Source organism: Rhipicephalus microplus, chromosome 5, assembly GCF_043290135.1.
Source record: "Rhipicephalus microplus isolate Deutch F79 chromosome 5, USDA_Rmic, whole genome shotgun sequence".
Lineage (NCBI taxonomy): Eukaryota > Metazoa > Arthropoda > Arachnida > Ixodida > Ixodidae > Rhipicephalus > Rhipicephalus microplus.
The window spans coordinates 164,032,822-164,043,091 of record NC_134704.1 but is presented as its reverse complement, the minus strand read 5'-3'; the positions used below and the strand labels follow the sequence as shown (position 1 = coordinate 164,043,091).

At 46.1% G+C, this 10,270-nt stretch overlaps 2 non-coding genes across 2 annotated transcripts; both read left to right on the top strand.

Annotated features, from left to right (window-relative positions):
* The first annotated feature begins 5,814 nt into the window (after positions 1-5,814).
* On the top strand, positions 5,815-5,886 carry TRNAW-CCA (transfer RNA tryptophan (anticodon CCA)). The gene has a single exon. It is a non-coding gene; the product is annotated as a tRNA-Trp (tRNA).
* Positions 5,887-7,730: 1,844 nt separating this feature from the next.
* TRNAW-CCA (transfer RNA tryptophan (anticodon CCA)) lies at positions 7,731-7,802 on the top strand. Its single transcript has one exon. It is a non-coding gene; the product is annotated as a tRNA-Trp (tRNA).
* Positions 7,803-10,270: the final 2,468 nt, after the last annotated feature.

Genomic DNA, 10,270 nt, shown 5'->3' with positions numbered 1-10,270 from the left:
GTCTACAAGCACTTGTTTCTTTACCTGTGCTTCATCGATAGAAGGCCAAGCAAAACATGCTACCACGTGTGTGTGATCGGCTACCCTAAATAGACTCGGTGGCGAACTGTTAGCACGTCCGACTCCAGATCAGAAGGTTGCGTGTTCGAATCGCGTCCGGGTCAAATTCTCTTTCTTATTATTTTCATCTGTCTATCTACTTATTTGTCTGTCTACAATGACTTGTCTCTTTACCTGTGCTGCATCGACAGAAGGCCGAGCAAAACATGCTACCGCGTGTGTGCGAACGGCTACACTAAGAGGACTCGGTGGCAACCCGGTAGCATGTCTGACTCCAGATCGGAAGGTTGCATGTTCGAATCACGTCCGGGTCAAGCTCTCTTTTTATTATTTTCATCTGTCTATCTACTTATTTGTCTGTCTACAATGACATGTCTCTTTACCTGTGCTTCATCGACAGAAGGCCGAGCAAATCATGCTACCGCGTGTGTGCGAACGGCTACCCTAAGCGGATTCGATGGCGACACGGTAGCACGTCTGACTCCAGATCAGAAGGTTGCGTGTTCGAATCACGTCCGGGTAAAAGTCTCTCTTTATTATTTTCATCCATCTGTATACCTATTTATTTGTCTGTCTACAATGACTCTTCTCTTTAGCTGTGCTTCCTCGACAGAAGGCCGAGCAAAACATGCTACCACGAGTTTGCGAACGGCCACCCTAAACGGACTCGGTGGCGACATGTCAGCATGTCTGACTACAGATCAGAAGGTTGCGAGCTTTAATCACGTCTGGATCAAATTTCCTTTTTTCTTATTTTCATCATTCTGTCTTTCTACTTATTTGTCTGTCTACAATGACTTGCCTCTTTACCTGTGCTTCATCGACAGAAGGCCGAGCGAAACATGCTACCGCTTGTGTACGAACGGCTTCACTAAGTGGACTCGGTGGTGACACGGTAGCACGTCTGTCTCCAGATCAGAAGGTTGCGTGTTCGAATCACGTCCGGGTCAAATTCTCTTTTTTCTTATTTTCATCTATTTGTCTATTTACTTATTTGTCTGTGTACAATGACTTGTCTCGTTACCTGTGCTTCATCGACAGAAGGCCGAGCAAAACAAGCTACCGCGTGTGTGCGAACGGCTACGCTAAGTGGATTCGGTGGCGACATGGTAGCACGTGTGACTCCAGATCAGAGGGTTGCGTGTTCGAATCACGTCCGTGTTAGGTTCTCTTTTTTATTATTTTCATCGGTCTATCTACCTCTTTGTCTGTCTACAAGCACTTGTTTCTTTACCTGTGCTTCATCGATAGAAGGCCGAGCAAAACATGCTACCACGTGTGTGCGAACGGCTACCCTAAGTGGACTTGGTGGCGAACTGTTAGCGCGTCCGACTCCAGATCAGAAGGTTGCGTGTTCGTATCGCGTCCGGGTCAAATTCTCTTCCTTATTATTTGCATCTGTCTATCTACTTATTTGTCTGTCTACAATGACTTGTCTCTTTACCTGTGCTGCATCGACAGAAGGCCGAGCAAAACATGCTACCGCGTGTGTGCGAACGGCTACACAAAGTGGACTCGGTGGCGACACGGTAGCACGTGTGACTCCAGATCAGAGGGTTGCGTGTTCGAATCACGTCCGTGTTAGGTTCTCTTTTTTATTATTTTCATCTATCTGTCTATCTACTTATTTGTCTGTCTACAACGACTTGTCTCTTTACCTGTGCTTCATCGATAGAAGGCCAAGCAAAACATGCTACCACGTGCGTGTGAACGGCTACCCTAAATGGACGCGGTGGCGAACTGTTAGCACGTCCGACTCCAGATCAGAAGGTTGCGTGTTCGAATCGCGTCCGGGTCAAATTCTCTTTTTATTATTTTCATCTGTCTATCTAGTTAATTGTCTGTCTACAATGACTTGTCTCTTTACCAGTGCTGCATCGACAGAAGGCCGAGCAAACATGCTACCGCGTGTGTGCGTACGGCTACACTAAGTGGACTCGGTGGCAACCCGGTAGCATGTCTGACTCCAGATCAGAAGGTTGCATGTTCGAATCACGTCCGGGTAAAAGTCTCTCTTTATTATTTTCATCTATCTGTATACCTACTTATTTGTCTGTCTACTTTGACTCTTCTCTTTAGCTGTGCTTCCTCGACAGAAGGCCGAGCAAAACATGCTACCACGTGTGTGCGAACGGCCACCCTAAACGGACTCGGTGGCGACATGTTAGCATGTCTGACTACAGATCAGAAGGTTGCGAGTTTGAATCACGTCTGGATCAAATTTCCTTTTTTCTTATTTTCATCAATCTGTCTATCTACTTATTTGTCTGTCTACAATGACTTGTCTCTTTACCTTTGCTTCATCGACAGAAGGCCGAGCAAAACATGCTACCACGTGTGTGCGAACGGCTGCCCTGAGCGGACTCGGAGGTGCAACGGTAGTGCGTCTGACTCCAGATCAGTAGGTTAAATGTTCGAATCACGTCCGGGTCAAATTCTCTTTTTATTATTTTCATCTATCTGTCTATCTACCTATTTGTCTGTCTAAAATGACATGTCCCTTTACCTGTGCTTCATCGACATAAGGCCGTGCAAAACATGCTACCACGTGTGGGCGAACGGCTACCCTAAGCGGACTCGGTGGCGCAACTTTAGCACGTCTGACTCCACATCAGAAGGTTGCATGTTCTAATCACGTCCGCGTCAAATTCTCTTTTTAGTATTTTCATCTATCTGTCTATCTATTTATTTGTCTATCTGCAATGACTTGTCCCTTTACCTGTGCTTCATCGACAGAAGGCCGAGCAAAACATGCTATAGCGTGTGTGCGAACAATCACTCTAAGCGGACTCAGTGGCGCAACTTTAGCACGTCTGACTCCAGATCAGAAGGTTGCGTGTTCGAATCAAGTCTGGGTCAAATTCTTTTTTTTTCATTATTTTCATCTGTCTATCCACTTATTTGTCTGTCTACAATGACTTGTCTCTTTACCTGTGCTTCATCGACAGAAGGCCGAGCAAAACATGCTACCGCGTAAGTGCGAACAGCTACACTAAGTGAACTCGGTGGCGACCCGGTAGGACGTCTGACTCCAGATCAGAAGGTTGCGTGTTCGAATCACGTCGATGTCAAGTTCTCTCTCCTGTTATTTTCGTCTATCTGTCTATCTACTTATTTGTCTGTATACAAAGACTTGTCTCTTTACCTGTGCTTCATCGAGAGAAGGCCAAGCAAATCATGCTACCGCGTGTGTGCGAACGGCTACCCTAAGCGGATTCGATGGCGACACGATAGCACGTCTGACTCAAGATCAGAAGGTTGCGTGTTCGAATCACGTCCGGGTAAAAGTCTTTTTTTATTATTTTCATTATCTGTCTATCTACTTATTTGTCTGTCTAGAATGACTCTTCTCTTTAGCTGTGCTTCCTCGACAGGAGGCCAAGCAAAACATGCTACCACGTGTGTGCGAACGGCCACACTAAACGGACTCGGTGGTGACCCGGTAGGACGTCTGACTCCAGATCAGAAGGTTGCGTGTTCGAATCACGTGGATGTCAAGTTCTCTCTTTTGTTATTTTCATCTATCTGTCTATCTACTTATTTATCTGTCTACAATGACTTGTCTCTTTACCTGTGCTTCATCGACAGAAGGCCGAGCAAAACATGCTACCACGTGTGTGCGAACGGCTGCCCTGAGCGGACTCGGAGGTGCAACGGTAGCGCGTCTGACTCCAGATCAGTAGGTTAAATGTTCGAATCACGTCTGGATCAAATTTCCTTTTTTCTTATTTTCATCAATCTGTCTATCTACTTATTTGTCTGTCTACAATGACTTGTCTCTTTACCTGTGCTTCATCCACAGAAGGCCGAAAAAACATGCTACCACATGTGTGCGAAAGGCTACCCTAAGCGGACTCGGTGGCGCAATGGTAGTGCGTCTGACTCCAGATCAGAAGGTGTCGTGTTCGAATCAGGTCGGGGTCAAATTCTCTTTTTTAATGTTTTCAACTATCTGTCTACTTATTTGTCTGTCTACAATGACTTCTCTCTTTACCTATGCTTCATCGACAGAAGGCCCAGCAATACATGCTACTGCGTGTGTGCGAACGGCTACACTAAGTCAACTCGGTGGCGACCCGGTAGGACGTCTGACTCCAGATCAGAAGGTTGCGTGTTCGAATCACGTCAATGTCAAGTTCTCTCTTTTTTTATTTTCATCTATCTGTCTATCTACTTATTTGTCTGTCTACAACGACTTGTTTCTTTACCTGTGCTTCATCGATAGAAGGCCAAGCAAAACATGCTACCACGTGTGTGTGATCGGCTACCCTAAATAGACTCGGTGGCGAACTGTTAGCACGTCCGACTCCAGATCAGAAGGTTGCGTGTTCGAATCGCGTCCGCGTCAAATTCTCTTTTTATTATTTTCATCTGTCTATCTACTTATTTGTCTGTCTACAATGACTTGCCTCTTTACCTGTGCTTCATCGACAGAAGGCCGAGCGAAACATGCTACCGCGTGTGCATGAACGGCTTCACTAAGTGGACTCGGTGGTGACACGGTAGCACGTCTGTCTCCAGATCAGAAGGTTTGCTGTTCGAATCACGTCCGGGTCAAATTCTCTTTTTTCTTATTTTCATCTATTTGTCTATCTACTTATTTGTCTGTGTACAATGACTTGTCTCGTTACCTGTGCTTCATCGACAGAAGGCCGAGCAAAACAAGCTACCGCGTGTGTGCGAACGGCTACGCTAAGTGGATTCGGTGGCGACATGGTAGCGCGTCTTACTACGGATCAGAGGGTTGCGTGTTCGAATCACGTCCGTGTTAAGTTCTCGTTTTTGTTATTTTCATCTCTCTATCTACCTCTTTGTCTGTCTACAAGCACTTGTTTCTTTACCTGTGCTTCATCGATAGAAGGCCAAGCAAAACATGCTACCACGTGTGTGTGATCGGCTACCCTAAATAGACTCGGTGGCGAACTGTTAGCACGTCCGACTCCAGATCAGAAGGTTGCGTGTTCGAATCGCGTCCGGGTCAAATTCTCTTTCTTATTATTTTCATCTGTCTATCTACTTATTTGTCTGTCTACAATGACTTGTCTCTTTACCTGTGCTGCATCGACAGAAGGCCGAGCAAAACATGCTACCGCGTGTGTGCGAACGGCTACACTAAGTGGACTCGGTGGCAACCCGGTAGCATGTCTGACTCCAGATCGGAAGGTTGCATGTTCGAATCACGTCCGGGTCAAGCTCTCTTTTTATTATTTTCATCTGTCTATCTACTTATTTGTCTGTCTACAATGACATGTCTCTTTACCTGTGCTTCATCGACAGAAGGCCGAGCAAATCATGCTACCGCGTGTGTGCGAACGGCTACCCTAAGCGGATTCGATGGCGACACGGTAGCACGTCTGACTCCAGATCAGAAGGTTGCGTGTTCGAATCACGTCCGGGTAAAAGTCTCTCTTTATTATTTTCATCTATCTGTATACCTACTTATTTGTCTGTCTACAATGACTCTTCTCTTTAGCTGTGCTTCCTCGACAGAAGGCCGAGCAAAACATGCTACCACGTGTGTGCGAACGGCCACCCTAAACGGACTCGGTGGCGACATGTTAGCATGTCTGACTACAGATCAGAAGGTTGCGAGTTTGAATCACGTCTGGATCAAATTTCCTTTTTTCTTATTTTCATCAATCTGTCTATCTACTTATTTGTCTGTCTACAATGACTTGTCTCTTTACCTGTGCTTCATCGACAGAAGGCCGAAAAAACATGCTACAACATGTGTGCGAATGGCTACCCTAAGCGGACTCGGTGGCGCAATGGTAGTGCGTCTGACTCCAGCTCAGAAGGTTGCGTGTTCGAATCACGTCGGAGACATATTCTCTTTCTTATTGTTTTGAACTATCTGTCTACTTATTTGACTGTCTACAATGACTTCTCTCTTTACGTATGCTTCATCGACAGAAGGCCGAGCAATACATGCTACATCGTGTGTGCGAACGGCTACACTAAGTCAACTCGGTGGCGACCCGGTAGGACGTCTGACTCCAGATCAGAAGGTTGCGTGTTCGAATCACGTCGATGTCAAGTTCTCTCTTTTGTTATTTTCATCTATCTGTCTATCTACTTACTTGTCTGTCTACAATGACTTGTCTCTTTACCTTTGCTTCATCGACAGAAGGCCGAGCAAAACATGCTACCACGTGTGTGCGAACGGCTGCCCTGAGCGGACTGGGAGGTGCAACGGTAGTGCGTCTGACTCCAGATCAGTAGGTTAAATGTTCGAATCACGTCCGGTTCAAATTCTCTTTTTATTATTTTCATCTATCTGTCTATCTACCTATTTGTCTGTCTAAAATGACTTGTCCCTTTACCTGTGCTTCATCGACATAAGGCCGTGCAAAACATGCTACCACGTGTGGGCGAACGGCTACCCTAAGCGGACTCGGTGGCGCAACTTTAGCACGTCTGACTCCACATCAGAAGGTTGCGTGTTCTAATCACGTCCGCGTCAAATTCTCTTTTTAGTATTTTCATCTATCTGTCTATCTATTTATTTGTCTATCTGCAATGACTTGTCCCTTTACCTGTGCTTCATCGACAGAAGGCCGAGCAAAACATGCTATAGCGTGTGTGCGAACAATCACTCTAAGCGGACTCAGTGGCGCAACTTTAGCACGTCTGACTCCAGATCAGAAGGTTGCGTGTTCGAATCAAGTCTGGGTCAAATTCTTTTTTTTTCATTATTTTCATCTGTCTATCCACTTATTTGTCTGTCTACAATGACTTGTCTCTTTACCTGTGCTTCATCGACAGAAGGCCGAGCAAAACATGCTACCGCGTAAGTGCGAACAGCTACACTAAGTGAACTCGGTGGCGACCCGGTAGGACGTCTGACTCCAGATCAGAAGGTTGCGTGTTCGAATCACGTCGATGTCAAGTTCTCTCTCCTGTTATTTTCGTCTATCTGTCTATCTACTTATTTGTCTGTATACAAAGACTTGTCTCTTTACCTGTGCTTCATCGAGAGAAGGCCGAGCAAATCATGCTACCGCGTGTGTGCGAACGGCTACCCTAAGCGGATTCGATGGCGACACGATAGCACGTCTGACTCAAGATCAGAAGGTTGCGTGTTCGAATCACGTCCGGGTAAAAGTCTTTTTTTATTATTTTCATCTATCTGTCTATCTACTTATTTGTCTGTCTAGAATGACTCTTCTCTTTAGCTGTGCTTCCTCGACAGGAGGCCAAGCAAAACATGCTACCACGTGTGTGCGAACGGCCACACTAAACGGACTCGGTGGTGACCCGGTAGGACGTCTGACTCCAGATCAGAAGGTTGCGTGTTCGAATCACGTGGATGTCAAGCTCTCTCTTTTGTTATTTTCATCTATCTGTCTATCTACCTATTTCTCTGTCTACAATGACTTGTCTCTTTACCTGTGCTTCATCGACAGAAGGCCGAGCAAAACATGCTACCACGTGTGTGCGAACGGCCACACTAAACGGACTCGGTGGCGACATGTTAGCATGTCTGACTACAGATCAGAAGGTTGCGAGTTTGAATCACGTCTGGATCAAATTTCCTTTTTTCTTATTTTCATCAATCTGTCTATCTACCTATTTGTCAGTCTACAATGACTTGTCTCTTTACCTGTGCTTCATCGACAGAAGGCCGAAAAAAGATGCTACCACCTGTGTGCGAAAGGCTACCCTAAGCGGACTCGGTGGCGCAATGGTAGCGCGCCTGACTCCAGATCAGAAGGTTGCGTGTTCGAATCAGGTCGGGGTCAAATTCTCTTTTTTATTGTTTTCAACTATCTGTCTACTTATTTGTCTGTCTACAATGACTTCTCTCTTTACCTATGCTTCATTGACAGAAGGCCGAGCAATCCATGCTACTGCGTGTGTGCGAACGGCTACACAAAGTCAACTCGGTGGCGACCCGGTAGGACGTCTGACTCCAGATCAGAAGGTTGCGTGTTCGAATCACGTCAATGTCAAGTTCTCTCTTTTGTTATTTTCATCTATCTGTCTATCTACTTATTTGTCTGTGTACAATGACTTGTCTCGTTACCTGTGCTTCATCGACAGAAGGCCGAGCAAAACAAGCTACCGCGTGTGTGCGAACGGCTACGCTAAGTGGATTCGGTGGCGACATGGTAGCGCGTCTTACTACGGATCAGAGGGTTGCGTGTTCGAATCACGTCCGTGTTAAGTTCTCGTTTTTGTTATTTTCATCTCTCTATCTACCTCTTTGTCTGTCTACAAGCACTTGTTTCTTTATCTGTGCTTCATCGATAGAAGGCCAAGCAAAACATGCTACCACGTGTGTGTGATCGGCTACCCTAAATAGACTCGGTGGCGAACTGTTAGCACGTCCGACTCCAGATCAGAAGGTTGCGTGTTCGAATCGCGTCCGCGTCAAATTCTCTTTTTATTATTTTCATCTGTCTATCTACTTATTTGTCTGTCTACAATGACTTGCCTCTTTACCTGTGCTTCATCGACAGAAGGCCGAGCGAAACATGCTACCGCGTGTGTATGAACGGCTTCACTAAGTGGACTCGGTGGTGACACGGTAGCACGTCTGTCTCCAGATCAGAAGGTTTGCTGTTCGAATCACGTCCGGGTCAAATTCTCTTTTTTCTTATTTTCATCTATTTGTCTATCTACTTATTTGTCTGTGTACAATGACTTGTCTCGTTACCTGTGCTTCATCGACAGAAGGCCGAGCAAAACAAGCTACCGCGTGTGTGCGAACGGCTACGCTAAGTGGATTCGGTGGCGACATGGTAGCGCGTCTTACTACGGATCAGAGGGTTGCGTGTTCGAATCACGTCCGTGTTAAGTTCTCGTTTTTGTTATTTTCATCTCTCTATCTACCTCTTTGTCTGTCTACAAGCACTTGTTTCTTTACCTGTGCTTCATCGATAGAAGGCCAAGCAAAACATGCTACCACGTGTGTGTGATCGGCTACCCTAAATAGACTCGGTGGCGAACTGTTAGCACGTCCGACTCCAGATCAGAAGGTTGCGTGTTCGAATCGCGTCCGGGTCAAATTCTCTTTTTAATATTTTCATCTGTCCATCTACTTATTTGTCTGTCTACAATGACTTGTCTCTTTACCTGTGCTGCATCGACAGAAGGCCGAGCAAAACATGCTACCGCGTGTGTGCGTACGCCTTACTAAGTGGACTCGGTGGCAACCCGGTAGCACGTCTGACTCCAGATGGGAAGGTTGCGTGTTCGAATCACGTCCGGGTCAAGCTCTCTTTTTATCATTTTCATCTGTCTATCTACCTATTTGTCTGTCTACAATGACATGTCTCTTTACCTGTGCTTCATCGACAGAAGGCCGAGCAAATCATGCTACCGCGTGTGTGCGAACGGCTACCCTAAGCGGATTCGATGGCGACACGGTAGCACGTCTGACTCCAGATCAGAAGGTTGCGTGTTCGAATCACGTCCGGGTAAAAGTCTCTCTTTATTATTTTCATCCATCTGTATACCTATTTATTTGTCTGTCTACAATGACTCTTCTCTTTAGCTGTGCTTCCTCGACAGAAGGCCGAGCAAAACATGCTACCACGAGTGTGCGAACGGCCACCCTAAACGGACTCGGTGGCGACATGTCAGCATGTCTGACTACAGATCAGAAGGTTGCGAGCTTTAATCACGTCTGGATCAAATTTCCTTTTTTCTTATTTTCATCATTCTGTCTTTCTACTTATTTGTCTGTCTACAATGACTTGCCTCTTTACCTGTGCTTCATCGACAGAAGGCCGAGCGAAACATGCTACCGCGTGTGTACGAACGGCTTCACTAATTGGACTCGGTGGTGACACGGTAGCACGTCTGTCTCCAGATCAGAAGGTTGCGTGTTCGAATCACGTCCGGGTCAAATTCTCTTTTTTCTTATTTTCATCTATTTGTCTATCTACTTATTTGTCTGTGTACAATGACTTGTCTCGTTACCTGTGCTTCATCGACAGAAGGCCGAGCAAAACAAGCTACCGCGTGTGTGCGAACGGCTACGCTAAGTGGATTCGGTGGCGACATGGTAGCACGTGTGACTCCAGATCAGAGGGTTGCGTGTTCGAATCACGTCCGTGTTAGGTTCTCTTTTTTATTATTTTCATCGGTCTATCTACCTCTTTGTCTGTCTACAAGCACTTGTTTCTTTACCTGTGCTTCATCGATAGAAGGCCGAGCAAAACATGCTACCACGTGTGTGCGAACGGCTACCCTAAGTGGACTT